Genomic DNA, 17798 nt, shown 5'->3' on the forward strand with positions numbered 1-17798 from the left:
AATTTCTTACTTCCTGTGGGTGGCATTAATATTTATTACAGCAGTAATGCATATGGGTCAACAAACATTGATCATCAGTTGGCCTTATTGCCATTCCTATCTTCTATACTAAATGTTACAAATGGGAAAGCAAATCTGTCTGACTATGTATTTGTTACGCTTTCACCAATTAAGGTAGCGTTACTCTATTGAAGGAACTAGGCTACTTTTGGCTTTTTTTGTGATATAGATCGACTGATCAATGGTAAGGGGTCACCACTGTGTATATACCATGGAGCTGTAAATTATAACCATTTCTTATATCGCCAATGCCAGCAATCTTCGAAATTAAGATGCCATGTCCCTTATGCCTTTAGTGCACTGGCTAACTCACCCTTCAAACTGGAACACAAAAATACTGAGTACTGGTGTTTAGCAGTAGAATATCTGAAGAGCCGGCAGTAGCTAGGCGACTTTGTAGAAAGACTTGGCAGCTTTAACTGCCCCCCCCCCCCTCACACGCGAATGAAAACTAGTGAATACTAAATGAAAACTAACTTTTCAATGTATATTTGATAGTTGCCAAACCACAAAAACAATAACGATAGCACATGATATGATGTTATGTTACGTATTACACGAATGTATCTCGTATTTTTTTAATGAATACATCGCCTGTGTTTTATCTCCTTACACGAGCATTATAGTAAAATATAATTACATTGCATACGTGTAAATTGCAATTTGTGAACTCTGTTCCCGTGACGTCATAATGTCTTGCATTATTTTCAACGAAAATACGAAAATATTATACCGTGTTCACTGTATACCGCGTATTCTAATTAACTTTTCATTTCTAGGAGACCGAAAAACTCGCAAAGAACGCTGTAAACCTAATAAACAAGTGGATTACTGAAACCATAAAACAGAATTTTTTTGAATATTATAATACGTCCAGTGTTTTGAAATACAACACTATGTCTGAAATATATATTATATAATTTATTTTCTGATTATAAATAAATTCCTTTTCGCGAATGTGGTCTTCGTACTGTAACGCGTTTTGTCTGATGTTATACCATGAATGACATCACTATTGGGCCCTATTTATAAAAAGTGTTGAAGGCTTAAGAACTGACAATACCGATCTATATACGATTGCTTATAAAAAAAATAACTTCGAACTCGTATAAATAAATCGTTTATTGTGCTATATGTTGAAAAACAGTAACTACTGAGTCTCTTGCCGGTTCTTCTCGGTAGAATCTATTTTCCGAACCGGTGGTAGCTTCACTTAATTGTTAAAAGACGATTCAAAAGTGCTTGTAAAAGCCCACTTGAATAAAGTTTATTTTGATTTTGGTTATGTATTGGAAAAAAACATTCTTCTAAATAATATTCTTGTAACCGAAATATGAAAGTAATTCCACAAATTAAATCTCGTAATATTTTTTAATTAATTTCATTTTGCAAAGTTTCGTCCAGTGTTACCGCAGCTTAAAGCGCTGATGAATGATTCTTTTGTATCGTAAATTGTATTGTTGGCGTGTTGTATAGGACGGTTTTAATGTCCGGTAAGTAAAATGTTGTTATTTTTTTAAACAATACTCTTTGGTACGGATTACAAACGCGACTATTTTTGCTATACGAAATAACTTTACGTAGTCATCAGATATTCTACTGGCAAACAACAATACTCAGTATTGATGTGTTCCGCTTGAAGCGTACGTGAGCCAGTGTAACTATAAGCACATACATAGTATATTAGTTCCAATGTTGGTGGCCCATTGGTGTTGTAAGGAATGGTTATTGTTAATTTCTTACAAAAAAATTACCACGAACAAAATTACTATCGATCTGATCGTCTCAAGTTTTTGACAATTTTGGAGTAATCAGGCAGAAAATTATTCAACTTTACCAGAAGCTATGAGAAATTTATGATTTTGAATCCACGATCTTTTTTCATTTGAAAGAATTTCTATCATCCAAATGAAAACATACGTCATTTACATAGGCTTTTAATAAAATCTAGAAATACAACCACCAATTCACATATAGATACCTGGGCCAATGATAACTTTATACAAATTAAATTACATACATGAATTGTACACAAAGTAGGAATAATGTAGCCTGTAGTATGTAATTTCCATATGCTGGGCTTGCTGGGCTAAGGCTTTCCCACTTTGAGAGGTTTCATGACATTCACTATGTGGGATGCTGTTTACGCATTTGACAAAATTGAAATAAGACATGAGTTTGAGATAAATTACTGAGACAATTTTTTACATGAAATTTTGAAAGTGTTTAGGGTGATTTAACGGACTGGGCAATTCTATTCCATATAAGATTAAATGTATATCAAAGAAGAATCTTCGTTCTATTTTACCAGATTTATCTTGGTAGGGCTTCGCTCCAGCCCGACTAGAATTGTACCACCAATTTATTACATAATCTACCATCAAATTAATACTAAGTATAGTTGTGTTCCGGTTTTAAAGAATGAATGAATGAGCGAAAGAAAAGCGTACAGTCTTAGTTCGCAAGGGTGATATGGGGGCCGATTGTATAAGGGCATTTTTCAGCTTGCTTATCCATTTTAAATAATTCAAAAGAAATATGTTTCATAACAATCTATTGGCAAATGTATACCATTCCTCTAATATATTATCCGGTTAAGCTAAGGATCAATGGTTATTAGTGTCAAGCGTTCATTCATTATTAAGCCAGTACCAAGATTAATTGGATACCCTTAGATTCCTTCAATTTATTTGATTTCTTAGTGGCGTGATTTACGCCACTTTTGCTAGAGTTCATAAATGGAACGCAAATATTTCATTCTTGATACTGGCAGTTTTTTTTATTTTTTTCTCAACTGTTCTCATTTGTAATTGAGCAAAGACAAAACAGTACAGTATCTCTTTTTTTGTTTATCAATTATAATATAGTTGGAAGAATCTTCTCGGTGCGAAAAGTAGTACTAGTTTCAGCTAGTAATCGTAAATATATTTTTGTTGTATGAATATTGATATTTGTAAATTATTATAAAATAAAAAAAAATGAGTTTGACCCCGACGTGATTTGAACACGCAACCTTCTGATCTGGAGTCAGACGCGCTACCGTTGCGCCACGGAGTCGATGAGATGTAGAGCGAATTTTGCAATCGTGTTTCAATTCTCAATATTATCTATATAATGGAAGGCTTTGTTTAAAAATTACAATACATACAGAATTAAAATCATCATATGAAAAAACGAACAGCTTAGACTGTATGAATTAGTTGGACTAAACTGATATAAAATTGTTAGGGGTGACTTTAAGTCAGTCCCACAATTTATAAACGAGATTAGGCAAGACTTCATCTTGTAAGAAGTATCGATAGGACTTAAAGTGTCAACCAGTGAGGATCTACAAGCTCATGAGTTCAACTCCTATGACATAAGGATTTTTTACTAGGGGTGTTTTGCTTAACTTAACCAACAGTGAGATGATGATGATGACGTCATGACCAATGACGATCATATAGGACACGAGTAAGTGCAAAACAGATGACCTCTCAATGCCTTCACTTCCATGATGGATAGTTTTTTAGAGATTTTTTCAAACCGACCTGGAATTGAAGCCGTTTGCGGCCATTTCTTATCCTTATCTACCTACTTTACTAACAGTGAAGTCTTGAGATAGGTGTCAGTGACACAAACCTCCAGATGAAGCATTCACAAAGTCTACTGCGAGAGCGTATTGTGAGTGCTATAGTAAAACCATCACCAAGTAAAACCAATCTTTTTTTATGACATAGGTGTGCGTTGCCGGCCTTTAAGAAAGGTGTACGCTCTTTTCTTGAAGGTTCCCATGTCGTATCGATTCGGAAAAACCGCCGGCGAAAGCTGGTTCCACAAAGTGGTTGTGCAGGCTTTTTATTGATCATATTTCCAAAAAAATGAACACTGCTCGAAACCGAACTGGTATAAACGGCTAGTTCATTCGTCGTCCAAAGAATCGATACAGCGATTCAACAGGGAAATACTGCTAGCGTTTTCGCCACTATTCCATGCGGTCATGATTTGTACACTAGCTGTTTTCAATTTTGATTTACATCCTCGTAACTCCTTTAAGTCACATTCTATTTTTCTGCAAATCGTGTTGCAATCGTGTAGAGTGCGTATGCTTTTAGTTTTTTATTATTACTCACTAGCGATTCGCCCCGGCTTTGCACGGGTTCAATACTGATACTAAATATGCTACAGAATTTTACGGCACTACATTACAAACTTCTAAAATCATCAGTGTTTCTACTATATTGTCCATGTATTATACAAAAACCTTCCTCTCGAATCACCCTATCTATTAAAAAAACCGCATCAAAATCCGTTGCATAGTTTTAAAGATTTAAGCTTACAAAGGGATATATGGACAAAGGAAGCGACTTTGTTTTATACTATGTACTGATAGTGATTCTATTTTTTCTGCAAATCGTGTTGCAATCTTGTGTATTGTGTTTATGCTTTTAGTTTTTAATTAACACTTATGATTCTAAACCGCAATCAAATTTAGTTTGTTAGTTAGGTATTTTGATTGATTAAACATGAATCAGACCAAGCGTTAAATATTCATGATATATTTGTTTAATTCGTTAATTGGTTAGACAGTTGATTTATTCATAAACAATAGTTAATTGGATTCAGATCTTTACTTAATTGGATGATGAAAAATGAAATGATAAGTATAAAAGTATATTTTTTGTTATATAGTATTTTTTTATTATAACCTACGTATAAATTATACTGAATATAGTCGCTATTTAGTTCCTCTTTTCCATTTGCTTGTTAACACATTTTCCATTTTTTTGGTTGCACTTGACAATTATAAAAATTGATGATTTTTTTAACAACTGTAATAAGTATTGTTTTTAATAATCTGTGTATTTAATAGAAACCAATAACAAATATTTTCTTACCGGTAATTCCCAATATTCCGAACCGATTCTACATTCCGAACAGTGACAGTGGCCGATTTAAATTTAGTTCAATCACGTTAAATGAAATTCAAAAGGATTATGTGAAGCGAACACGAATTAGGTATAACTAGCTTTACCCGCGTACTTATACGCGTATCGATTTAACAAAAAAAAAAAATTAGCCTAAGTTACTCCTTATTATATCAGTTACCTGCCAGTGAATGTCCCATCAAAATTGGTCCTGCTGTTCCAGAGATTAGCCGGATAAACAGACAGATAGACAAAAATTGTAAAAAATGTTATTTTGGTACATGTACCGTGTGTACATATGCATTGAGTAAAAAAGGGCTATTTTAATATTACAAACAGACTCAAATTTTATTATATGTATAGATAAATGTTAAATATTTAATCATTGTTATTTGGCTAAAAGTAATGAAATTTATTGCCTAAATAGGAGTTTTAACGGCTTTGTACTTACGTGTTTGGTGCGGAGACATGAGTACCATGGGACCGAGGCGTGGTGACGATACGAATGTGTGGATCAATATACCGTCCGCAATTTTTGCGTACGAAATTTGAACGTGTTAATTTTAAGCTAGAACGAAGAACTCGCTTGCTAGAAGAGTATTTGGTCCAAGTTCGCTTCTCATCAATTACAGTACCACAGACAGACCCATTTTGCTTAACTCCCAGGGCATTTTGGGCAAGTGAGCAAGTTCGATAGGGGTCCACCTCAAACAAAATTAAATGACCTGCATATTTATCACAACACATATTCTGACTTATCCAACACATCCAGAACCTACAGAGACAGTGATAGATTAGTAACTATAGTTGAAATAACTATATGTCAATAGAGTATTATTTATTCGCAAGTTGAAAATCAATGAAAGTTTCTTTGTCTATTCTAACATGTATACTTTTAAAGTGATATCTCCAATATCCTAATATGCTCAAGGCCTCCAAGGAGTTGAAAACGGCCCTGACCATCGAACAACAATATATTTTTCTTGAATTTGTCGTGAGTATTAGTTACAAGGAACTTATTACCGATTCATCGTGTAAGGAATTGTTAGTATTACTTACATGGTAAAGCCAAAGTCAAAAATCTTTCAAATTCAATATGGAAGTGATTACACTTGCTTATTGATAGTCAAAAATCTACACCTCGGTCCTGAGAGGAACCGGCGAAAGAATCTCAGCAGGATATATACAGGGTTACAGGTTAAGTCGACCGAAATCCTTTAAGAGAGGATAGATTCCATCATTCCTAACCGATTTGACTATGGAACCCCATATCCTAAACCTAACCCTTCTCAAGTTATTGGCCTTTGAATTTATTTTATAAAAATGACAGATTTTTTGACGATTGCCTCTTTATTTTCGTTTTGTGTCCCAATTTTGTATTCTTTTTGCTATTTTTGAGTAGAAGATTAGTTGCTTTATTATTTTAAGCTACAAAACTGCCAGTAACTATACCAATAGAAGATCCGTTGTTATTTAGAAGAATCTTGTGGACTGATGAGTCAAAATTTGACCAAGACGGGATTACTAATTATCATAACACACAAGTTAACAAGCACAGTCACGAATAGGAAGAAACAGTCCAGAAAACAAGCCAAATCGAGTAAAAAACCAAGAGCATTTTGTATCGCATCTACCACGGACGAATCGCGTAAGCAGACTGAATAAGGAATTAAGAAATTATCAAAAAGCACACACAATAACAACAAAATAGTTTTTACCTATGCCTCTCGTACCTATTTACATTGAAAAATGTCCCACTCGCACTCATTGCAGGACAACAGGCGCTGCGAGCGGCTTAACGTTTGTTACTCGGGCGTCTTTGTTTAAAGATTTTCCAAGGATTCTAATAATACCCTATGTTATTATACCTTATCGGAAAGCTGAAGAGCCGTAGATATTTTTTAGCATATCTGCAGTACATCTGTCATAGACTTTTTTAAAGATATCTTAGAAATAAAAAATATTTTTTTTAATTGTAATTATTTTTTTTAACAATTGACTGTCTACTACGACTCATTTGGTATAGTTACTGGCAGTTTTGTAGCTTAAAATAATAAAGCAACTAATCTTCTACTCAAAAATAGCAAAAAGAATTCAAAATTGGGACACAAAACGAAAATAAAGAGGCAATCGTCAAAAAATCTGTCATTTTTATAAAATAAATTCAAAGGCCAATAACTTGAGAAGGGTTAGGTTTAGGATATGGGGTTCCATAGTCAAATCGGTTAGTAATGATGGAATCTATCCTCTCTTAAAGGATTTCGGTCGACTTAACCTGTAACCCTGTATATTCTTTTTTAATTTCATCTACACCATTATATAAAAGATTTCGCGTTTTTTATTTTAATAATTAAAACATATATTCGTCATTTGAAACAGCCTTGAGGTGATCATCTCTTTCCCAAGGTGTGCAGTCAACTAAAAAGTGACTTGTATTGAAATATTCTTTTTCAAACGTTTCTTTTAAACTTTACTTTTGATTTTTTTGATCCTATACATTACCCCAAAAAAGAGTATATTTGGAGTAACAAGTTTATTTTTATTCAATGTCAAATGGCAAAGCAGACTTACCATCAGAGGACCTGCAATCCTTGACTGCTTTTGATATTACTAGATAAATATCCTTACAAATTGGTACGTAACCACGAGATTCTTCTGATTAAGAGAGAATCTTTTGATTAAACAGAAATACATATACTCTATCAATATGTCTCAATCTATATCAATATAAAATGTCTACAAAGCTGACATGACACAAATTCACGTAATAGTCTAAATGATATTTACTACCAATGAAATCAAAACACGAACGCATCTAACAGTCAAATGATATCGGGCTGATGAAATTTTCCAACCTTTCCTTTGATACGTTTGCCTAGAAATTTCCGCATCACAATATTATGTTATCGTCGACTTGAGACGTATTTGTCTTAAGACAGATTTGTCTATTTATAATTAAAAAATATTTGATAAGTAAAAAGTAACAACGAGTATATGGCCTTTTGTTGGATTAATGGGCTTTCCCTCAGCTTGAAATCACTGAGTGGACCTCAGTAAAATGAAATCAAATTTATTTTATTCAAGTTAACGTCACAATGAAGCGTTTTTGAATCGTCAATATTTAAAAGAACCGGCGTAGTATGAGATCATCTCAACTAAAAATAATAACATAAAATTTCCAGATTTCAAGTATGTTACATATCAAACAATAATTGAGCTGTATTCGTAAAGACTAGATATATAAATTATGGACAGAACTGTATACTGATTTTAAGCAAGTGTTAAATTTTATATTTTGATTATTAAAATTATACAAGTATTGTAGTGCGAAGTACATGTATATGTTTTTAATGATTATCAAACGAATTTACATTTTTCTTCACTGATTAAACAAATCAGTCCTAAGTTTGTGTCTGTGATGGAATTTGTTACCCTTTCTTTCAGCTCTTAAGTGTTCTATTGAGCCCTCTTTGTCTTAATTATAAAACATACTGTCGCTGTTAAATATTTCAGTGAATATAAAATCGGGCGAGCTGTTATTTTAAAACAACAACAACAAAAACCTGTAAATTTCCCACTGCTGGGCTAAGGCCTCTTCTCCCTTTGAGGAGAATGTTTGGAACATATTCCACCACGCTGTTTAAATGCGGGTTCGTGGAATACACATGTGGCTGAATTTCTATGAAATTAGACACATGCAGGTTTCCTCACGATGTTTTCTTTCACCGCCGAGCACGAGATGAATTATAAACACAAATCAATCATTGGTATGCTATATTATGTATATGGTATATACATATTGGTATGCACGCGTTTTAACCACTATGCCATCCCGGCTCTGTATAGACTTTATTAATTTTTAAACAAATTTGGAATAAGACGTCGTAAGTCTGCGCTACGCTACAGAAGATTTCGATAACGCCATTCGTATGTATAAGAACGCTGTGAAATTTTACGTTTATGTTTAGGGTTATATCTCGCGATTTCGGATTTTTGTATTCGATATAGCATTCCGTTTCCTGCATCGAATTGAACCTTGAACCTTATATAATGCATTCATCTATATTAATATTATAAATGTGAAAGTAACTCTGTCTGTCTGCGCTCTTTCACGACCAAACCGCTGAATCGAATTTCATGAATGAAGCATACATAAACTCTATGAAAGGACTTAAGCTACATTTTTGCTTAACACATGACAACCAATACCCTAAAATACGAGCGAATCCGCGGGCAACTACTAGTATATTATAACATTATAAATGCAAAAGTTACTCTCCTACCTTTCACGCTTAAACTTTTGAGATAGTTTGAGCACCGTGTACATACTCCTTTTTTGTTCTTTTTGGGCGTAAAATGAGGGGTGATGGTTTTCTTTATGTTATAGGTTGGCGGACGAGCATATGGGCCACATGATGGTAAGTGGTCACCATCACCCATAGACAATGACGCTGTAAGAAATTTTAACTATTCCTTACATCGTCAATGTGCCACCAACCTTGGGAACTAAGATGTTATGTCCCTTGTGCCTGTAGTTAGTTACACTGGCTCGCTTACCCTTCAAACCGGAACACAACAATACTGAGTACTGTTATTTGGCGGTAGAATAACTGATGAGTGGGTGGTACCTATCAAGACGGGCTAGCACAAAGCCCTACCACCAAGTAAAGGTTAGATAGGGTATGATAATTTAAAGGTAGTTTTAATTGTTGGTTCTTTTATGTATGTTTACGTATTAAGATTTAATGAACTTTAATTTATTTATTTAGATTTTATGATTTACAAAATAGATTTGTTAAAAAAAAATATTTAATTCTTCTAAAGTACAGGTTAGTGGTGTTGAATAATAAGATAAGTATTTGATAACCACTCTCGAAGGGGGAAGGGGGTCACCTACCAAAATAAAGCATATTTGATTATCAGTCTGTCCTAACAAAACCATCAAAATATATTATAATTACCAAAGTATTATCCATACTATTGCTCTAATCGTTAATAACAGAACGCAATAAAATAAGTACGTCCTTATTGTGTTATAGTAATAAAGTTCAAAATGGAACATATGTGTGTTGCAAGCATAAATTGCTCGTAATGTGCTATTTGTGCATTCATGCATAGGATTACACATTTGTGTTTACTCCATTGCTTTAGTGTCTCTATGAAGTGATGTATGCGTGTGTGTGTTTATTATCCTAATGAGAGTATGTGATCTACGTATGTATGTGTGTCACTGGATAAATGTAAGTTAGTTTATAAATTTTATCGAGAGTGTAAACAGCCTATTATAAACGGTAATCACCAATCTTACCACATTGGTCTAGAGGCTAGATATAGTGTCACAGAACTTGAGGTTCTGAGTTCAAACCTCAGGGAATACCGATAAGTCTGGGTCATTTTAATTTAAGAATTATTTAATTAATCTTTATTGAAGTAACTAGCGACGCGCCCCGGCTTCACACGGGTGCAATGCGGATACTCTAAATATACTTATATAATCAACGTTCTGAGCTGTTTATAATTAGATGAAGCTATCAGTTTTTCTCTTTTATTTTATGCATGTATCATTATAACATGTATTAGAAGTTTTTTTTATGGTATATGTCAGCGACGAGCATAAGGGCCACCTGATGGTAAGTGGTCACCATCACCCGTAGACAATGACGCTGTAAGAAATATTAACTAACCCTTACATCGTCAATGCGCCACCAACCTTGGGAACTAAGATGCTATGTCCCTTTTGCCTGTAGTTACACTGGCTCGCTCACCCTTCAAACCGGAACACAACAATACTGAGTACTGTTGTTTAGCGGTAGAATATCTGATGAGTGAGTGGTACCTACCCAGGCGGGCTTGCACAAAGTCCTACCAAGTAATGTTGTAATAAAATAAGATAAGCTGGGAAGTTTTTTACTTCCATCCGCTTGACACTCAGTGGGCGGTTTAGCGAGGAACTTCATAATGTATTTAAAGGCCAAAATAATTAAAAGTTTAAGAATTAAATTAACAAATGTACGCCTTCATAAAAGATACATATAATAAAATTGTAGTGTCTGTTTGTAATAATAAAATAGCCCTTTTTTACTCAATGCATATGAATGTATACACGGTACATATACCAAAAAGTTTTTTTTTTATTTTTATCTGTCTGTCTGTTTGTTCCGTCTAATCTCTGGAACGGCTGGACCGATTTTGACGGGACTTTCACTGGCAGATAACTGATATAAAGGCTACAATTAATTACAATTTATTCTACATAATAATTGAAAAATTAATAACATTAAATGCTTAAATATATACAAACATGAACTAAAACTAGGTACTATATAAATCTTGACCGCGTGGACTGGTAGTAAGAATGCTAGCAGCATTTCCCCGTTGAATCGAAATTCCGATCCTCTAGGCTAAAAACGAACCAGCCCTCCTGTCACCAGTGGAGGCAAGGAGGCGAGGTGTTATACTTTGGTGACGCTTTTTGCACCACTACTCCAAGGGATAATATTATTTTGTTTAATTCAAACGCGTACAGGATCGCGGGCACAGTTAGTAATTATGTATATTTGTTTGTGTAACGGTGACAGATCGTCCCAGCGTTTAACACTTAAAGTAAATAATTGAGGCTGTTCTGAAGCTGGTTTTCTTTAAAAAAAAAATGCAATTCCAGTTGAAAATATATTTATTACATCAAGATTCGGGTCACAGCGCACTCCGACGCAGAGTAATCTATCGTCACGTCGTAATTGGATTGAAATAAATTCATTTATTATTAATACGAATATTTCGATATATCGCTTCGAATCAGCGATGGAATGGAAATGTTTTAATTGTAGGCAAAGATCTCTGGATTCGCAATTTTTTTTGTTTTGTTTCATCAAGCAATTAATGAAACAATCAATCTTTTGTGAGATAATTGGTTAAATTATTTTAGATTTGATAGTTATTTCGTTATATCATCAATGTGTTTATGAGAACACTTCGATTTTTTATATATCCTTATTTATTGTACAGTAAAATAAACGAAGACACTGGACCTGAGAACAGTACAATAACAGTCTGTAAATTTCATAATGTAATAGTCCATTTTTTTCATAAAAACATAAATATGAGACAACATCACATACATTACTCTGATCCCAATGTAAGTAGCTAAAACACTTGTATTATGAAAAATCAGAAGTAACGACGGTACCACAAACACTCAGACCCAAGACAACATAGAAAACTAATGATAATCTACATATATCGACTCGACTACGGATAGTGGTCATTACTTATAGATATTAGTACGCTAATTATTTGACAAAATAAAAAACTGAAGTATTCAGACCAGCTGCTCCTTTTCGTTAATATTTACGCGATATTTTAATATCCGTTTTCATTTTTGTAATATCAGTAAAAATAGTTGTAGATAATGATATAGACAGAATAGATTATTTTATTTTATTAATTTTTATGGTTTATTAACATAAGGTAGTTAATCCAATCCATGTCCAAAAGAGCTAAAGCTCCCATACCGTTTACCTTACACAAAGGCGTTGGTCGCGAAATAAAAACAAAATTTCACAAATCGTGGTTTATAACATCTGTTTTAGATTATATACACAAAGTTTTGAGTTTCAACTGTATGTTGAAAACGAAATAAAATAAACATCGCGCCACAAGACGGGATGACAGAAGATTGTCCCGTCCCGCCTTCCTAAAACTGACTCGAGTTTTGTTTTCTTTATTAATGTTACGGAAAAGCGTTGTTGAACGTTTTTTGAACAATTTTTCCTGTAATATTTGAATAAAGGTCAAAATTGCTTGTCAGTCTCTTTGGAACTGAAGCGCTGGAATCCTTTTACGGTGATAGGCCATTTTGATCTTTAAATACAATAGTTATACGTGATGTATATATTGATTTATATTTCTTCATATTTTATGTTTCTGGATTGTAGGCTTTGTGCGAGCTCGTCTGGGTAGGTACCACCCATCATCAGATATTCTACCGCCTAACAACAGTGCTTAGTATTGTTGTATTCCCATCTGAAGGGTGAGTGAGCCAGTATCACTACAGTTACAAGGGTCATAACATATTAGTTCCCGCAGTTGGTGGTGCATTGGCGATCTAAAGAATGGGTAACGTTTCTTACAGCGTCATTGTATGTGGGTGGTTTTGACCACTTACTATCATGGATGGCATAGGCTCGTTCGCCACACTATAGCATAAAAACTATTAGTCTTACTACTAAATATATAGTATATATTATAATAGGGATAAAACAAATTCAACATTTATAACAGGAATCGTATTTTTAATTAAACCCGACTGCTTGATACTATTTAGGACTAACCCACGTCAATCAACGAAACATAGTAATTATATAATATAGACAGAAATTCCATCACAATTTAAAGGTAAGCCTTTCCCTTTTTAGGGATATGTATTATTATTATTATTTTAGTTGGAAGAGAAATGGGCTACTTCATGATAAGTGGTTACTATCGCCCATAGACATTCGTGGTGTAGGAAATTTTAATGTCTCTTTAATCTTTGGAAACTACGAGGTCATGCCCCTTGTGCCCTTAGTTATTGTATTCCGTAAAAAGAATATTACACAGGTAAAGTTGACGTCAAAAGAAGTAAGAAGTATTAGTTGAAGTAACAGCCTGTAAATTTCTCCACTGCTGGGCTAAGGCCTCCTCTCACTTCGAGGAGAAGGTTAGGAGTATATTCCACCCTGTAGAGCACTAGAGCAGAACGCGGTTTGGATTTACATGTGGCTTATTTTCGTTGAAAATAGTCACATGTAGGTTTCCAGATGATGTTTTCCTTCACCGTTTGACGACCTCCGTAGTTGAGTGGTGTGTACACCGGTTTTATGTACGCCTCTCCGAGGGTTCGAGTTCGATTCCTGGCCGAGTCGATGTAGATTGTCATTAGTTTTCTATGTTATCTTGGGTCTGGGTGTTTGTGGTACCGTCGTTACTTCTGATTTCCATAACACGAGTACTTTAGTTTCTACTTACATTGGGATCAGAGCAATGTATGTGATGTTGTCTCATATTTATTTATATACCGTCGATCTCGAGATGAATTCGGCTCAGTACGAAAAGATACACCGAAATTGCTCGCAAATTGTCTTCATAAATGAATCTGCCTGCAGGCGATCCTTTCATAAGACGTGTTTACTATCTTTGTATATCCTGACGCACAGCTTTCACTGTAAAACAAACAGTCTTGAATCTTATCCAAATATATAATTTTATTCCAATTTTACAATTATGTACATCGTATGTGATCCCGTTGCAAATTATGCCACGCGTCAACTTACTAAATTAATTATTAACCCAGAAAGCGTTACCGGCAATATTACGATTCAAATTAATATGACAATGAGAGCGGATTAAATAAAGGACGTACGTTTGTCGTAATCAACACGCGGGCAGTCGATCGCTGCTCCTTTAATGACACGTTATATCTTACTAATATTTATTTATTTATTTTGGAAATATACAGTAACTATTGAATACATAAAAATTTTAACACAAAAATTATTACTTAAACCTAAATTGTTTCCTATGTTAAATAATTCATACAATTTTTACAGTTACAGTATAGATGCAAATAATTATTATTAAAAGTTAATCAAAATTTTAAGTTTAATAATCTTCAAAGCTAATTTAAATTAAATTAAATCGAACTTTAAAAATATTATATTGACATTGACTAATTAAAAATTATGTCAGGCAGCCAGGCGATATTACAAACTTGCGACCCGCCCCGGCTTCGCACTGGTGCAATAAGTAAATCTTATTATTCACCGACTCCAAATATAACAATAATTATAACTACATGATATAATCGTTAATCGACTTTTAAGTAGTCTAATATTTTTCATTTCATTTAACTTAGGAAGACTCTAAAAAATATGTTGAATACGCAATTATTTTTATTACTTTTTCGTGCATATTCATTTGTTTTAAAATAGTGTTTTGTTTGAAGTCGGTTTTTCTTTTTGTTAAAATTTTTATTTATTTTTTGATTTTAAGTGAAGCTGATGTTGACTAACTAATTTTTTTTTTATATGGATAGATTAAGCGTTCCGTTTATATGAGTCAGAAACTACTTCGAGGACAATTTCAAAGGAAACTTGCGAATAAAGCAAAAATAGACTTTCGAAAATGCGGATTTAATACGTCACGCGGCGTAAACTACAAGGATCCTTCGAAAGAGCTGTAATCGAACTCAGCAAAAAAACTTTGAAAAAGACCAACTATATTTCGAACATCATATGACATCACATCACATACACAAAATTTGATTAAAGATAGTAAGAAATTCTGCCCCATATCGCACCCTAACTGCGAGCCGTATAGGAGTTTCATCACTACATAGTATAAAACAAAGTCGCTTTCTCTGTCCCTATATCTTTAAATCTACGCAACGGATTTTGATGCGGTGTTTTTTAAAAGATAGTGTGATTCAAGGTTTGTGTATATAATACATGAACAATATAGTAAAGAAACACTGATAATTTTAAAAGTTTGCGATGTGATGTCGTAAATACGCAAATTCTGTGGTATATTTAGTATCAGTATTGCACCCGTGCGAAGCCGGGGTGGGTAGCTAGTTGATTATAATATTCGACTATGATAATTACATAAACATTACGGAAGGTGACTCAAATATCCAAATAACCTATAAATAAAAGATTCGACTGAGTATCGCTAACGTGCTCCTCAGAATTGTTCCGTTCCCTTCCGTTCCGTTACTTTGTCATGGATCCTGTGCTTAGAACCTTACCAAACTTTCACCAAATTACCCTTGAAGTATATATATTATAATAAAAAAAGAATTATCAAAATTGGTTAACGTGATTTTCAGTTATTCACCTATTTGTCGCGCATATACATAATGCAAATTTAAGACTTATGTCGTTTTCATATGGATACCGTCATCGGAAAAAACAAAAAAAATTATCAAAATCGGTCCACCCAGGGAAAAAAAAAATATAGACGAATTGATAACCTCCTCCTTTTGGAAGTCGGTTGAAAAAGCTATTTTAATGTTTTAAACAGACACTTTTTTATACCACTTTTATTATATAGTATAGATTAAAAGAGTACTCTTTAGAAAAAAAACGCCTGGATTTAAGCTCGGGTTTTATCACATGACACTAATTAATTATAGTAAAGTACAACATTGTAGATCTATTTATTTGAAAGGAGCAACTATGCGAGTTTCTTGCCGTTTCTTCTCGCTAGAGGTTGCTTTTCGCAAAGGTGGTAGTATTTAATTATCGACCATTCAAAAACGCTTAATTGTGAAGTTTACTTGAATAAAATTGATTTGATTTGCAATACTGATACTACATATACTACAGATTTTTTTATTTACGACATCACAAGAAACTTCTAAAATTATTAGTGTTTCTTCAATATATTGTCCATGTATTATTTACAAAAACCTTCGTCTTGAATCACTTTACCGCATCAAAATCCGTTGCGCAATTTTAAAGATCTAAGCATATATAGGGACAAACGGTAAGCGACTTTGTTTTATACTATGTAATGGTTCGAAAGTTTTTGAGGATGTATGTATGTTTGTTACTCTTTCACGAAAAACTACTGAACGGATATGGATGAAATTTTACAGTAATATAGATTATACATCAGTTAACATATAGGCTACAATTCATAATGATTTTATGTTGTTTGGTCATATTATAAAGATGCTTATAATGTACTCGTGCGAAGCCAAGACGGGTGCTATTTAATTATAAAGCACAGATTAGGTTTATTTTGGATAACTTTTTAGATAACAAAAGTTTCAATTTATCAAAATTGGGGTAAATTTAATGACGATTGTTTAATATACAAATGTTGTTAATTAACAAAACACGTGTTATCATAGGACGGTAAATAATATTATTTATGGTCCTATAATAACACAGGAATTTAAAATATATGTATAACTAGTAGTCGCCTGTGGCTTCGCTCGCTTTTTGTTTTTTAACAAATTTTAACAAAATTCAGTAGTTTCGGTGTTAAACAGTAAGAGATATTAAAATAAGTTATATGATAAAAAAAATCATCACCTATGTAATACTACCGTAAAGCTATTTACTTACTATATACCTATCTACCTTTGACCTTTCTTTTGCTCGCTGGAAAACCAGCGGTTCAGGCCGGTTCACAGTACTACTGAGTATTCTAAGGCAGTAGATTCTGTATTGAATTGGTGGTACACTAAATGTATTCACAGATACGTCGGAAAATATCACTACATATATCTCTGTTTATTTTTTTTTTAATTGAATTGTAGAATATCTGATGAGTGGGTGGTACCTACCCAGGCGGTCTTGCACAAAGCCCTACCACCAAGTAAAAATACCCGTCTTTGTATCATCAGATATTCTACACCAGTCAACAAAAGCAATTTTGCATAATATTGTTTTTCGTATTAAAGGATGAGTGAGGCAGTGTAAATATTGGCACAAGGGTCATAACAACTTAACCTCCAAGCTTGATGGTGTATTGGCGATGTAAGGAATGTTTAATATTTCTTACAGCGCTTATCATTATGAGGAGTGGTGACCATCAGGTATTATATTCCAAGTAAAGTAACAGCCTGTAAATTTCCCACTGCTGGGATAAGGCCTCCTCTTCCATTAAGGAGAGTGTTCGGAACATATTCCACCACGCTGTTCCTCTTCGAGTTGGTGGAATGCACATGTGGCACAATTTTCGATGAAATTAGACACATGCAGGTTTCCTCACGATGTTTTCCTTCACCGCTGAGCATGAGATGAATTATAAACACAAATTAAGCACTTATATATGTAAGTGGTG

At 33.7% G+C, this 17798-nt stretch overlaps 1 protein-coding gene and 1 non-coding gene across 5 annotated transcripts in view; one reads left to right on the forward strand and one right to left on the reverse strand.

The window, feature by feature from the left end:
- Positions 1-17798, forward strand: part of LOC124537788 — a 203070-nt gene that overhangs the window by 168187 nt on the left and 17085 nt on the right. Inside the window, exon 1 of one of the 4 annotated variants that reach the window (XM_047114692.1) lies at positions 10187-10207. The exons of the other annotated variants lie outside the window; for them this stretch is intronic. The gene's annotated coding sequence lies outside the window, so the exon portion shown is untranslated. Of the gene's footprint in view, positions 1-10186; positions 10208-17798 lie in introns of those variants that run through there. 4 annotated transcript variants of the gene reach the window in all.
- Positions 3046-3117, reverse strand: Trnaw-cca. The gene has a single exon. It is a non-coding gene; the product is annotated as a tRNA-Trp (tRNA).

This window comes from Vanessa cardui, chromosome 19 (assembly GCF_905220365.1).
Source record: "Vanessa cardui chromosome 19, ilVanCard2.1, whole genome shotgun sequence".
Lineage (NCBI taxonomy): Eukaryota > Metazoa > Arthropoda > Insecta > Lepidoptera > Nymphalidae > Vanessa > Vanessa cardui.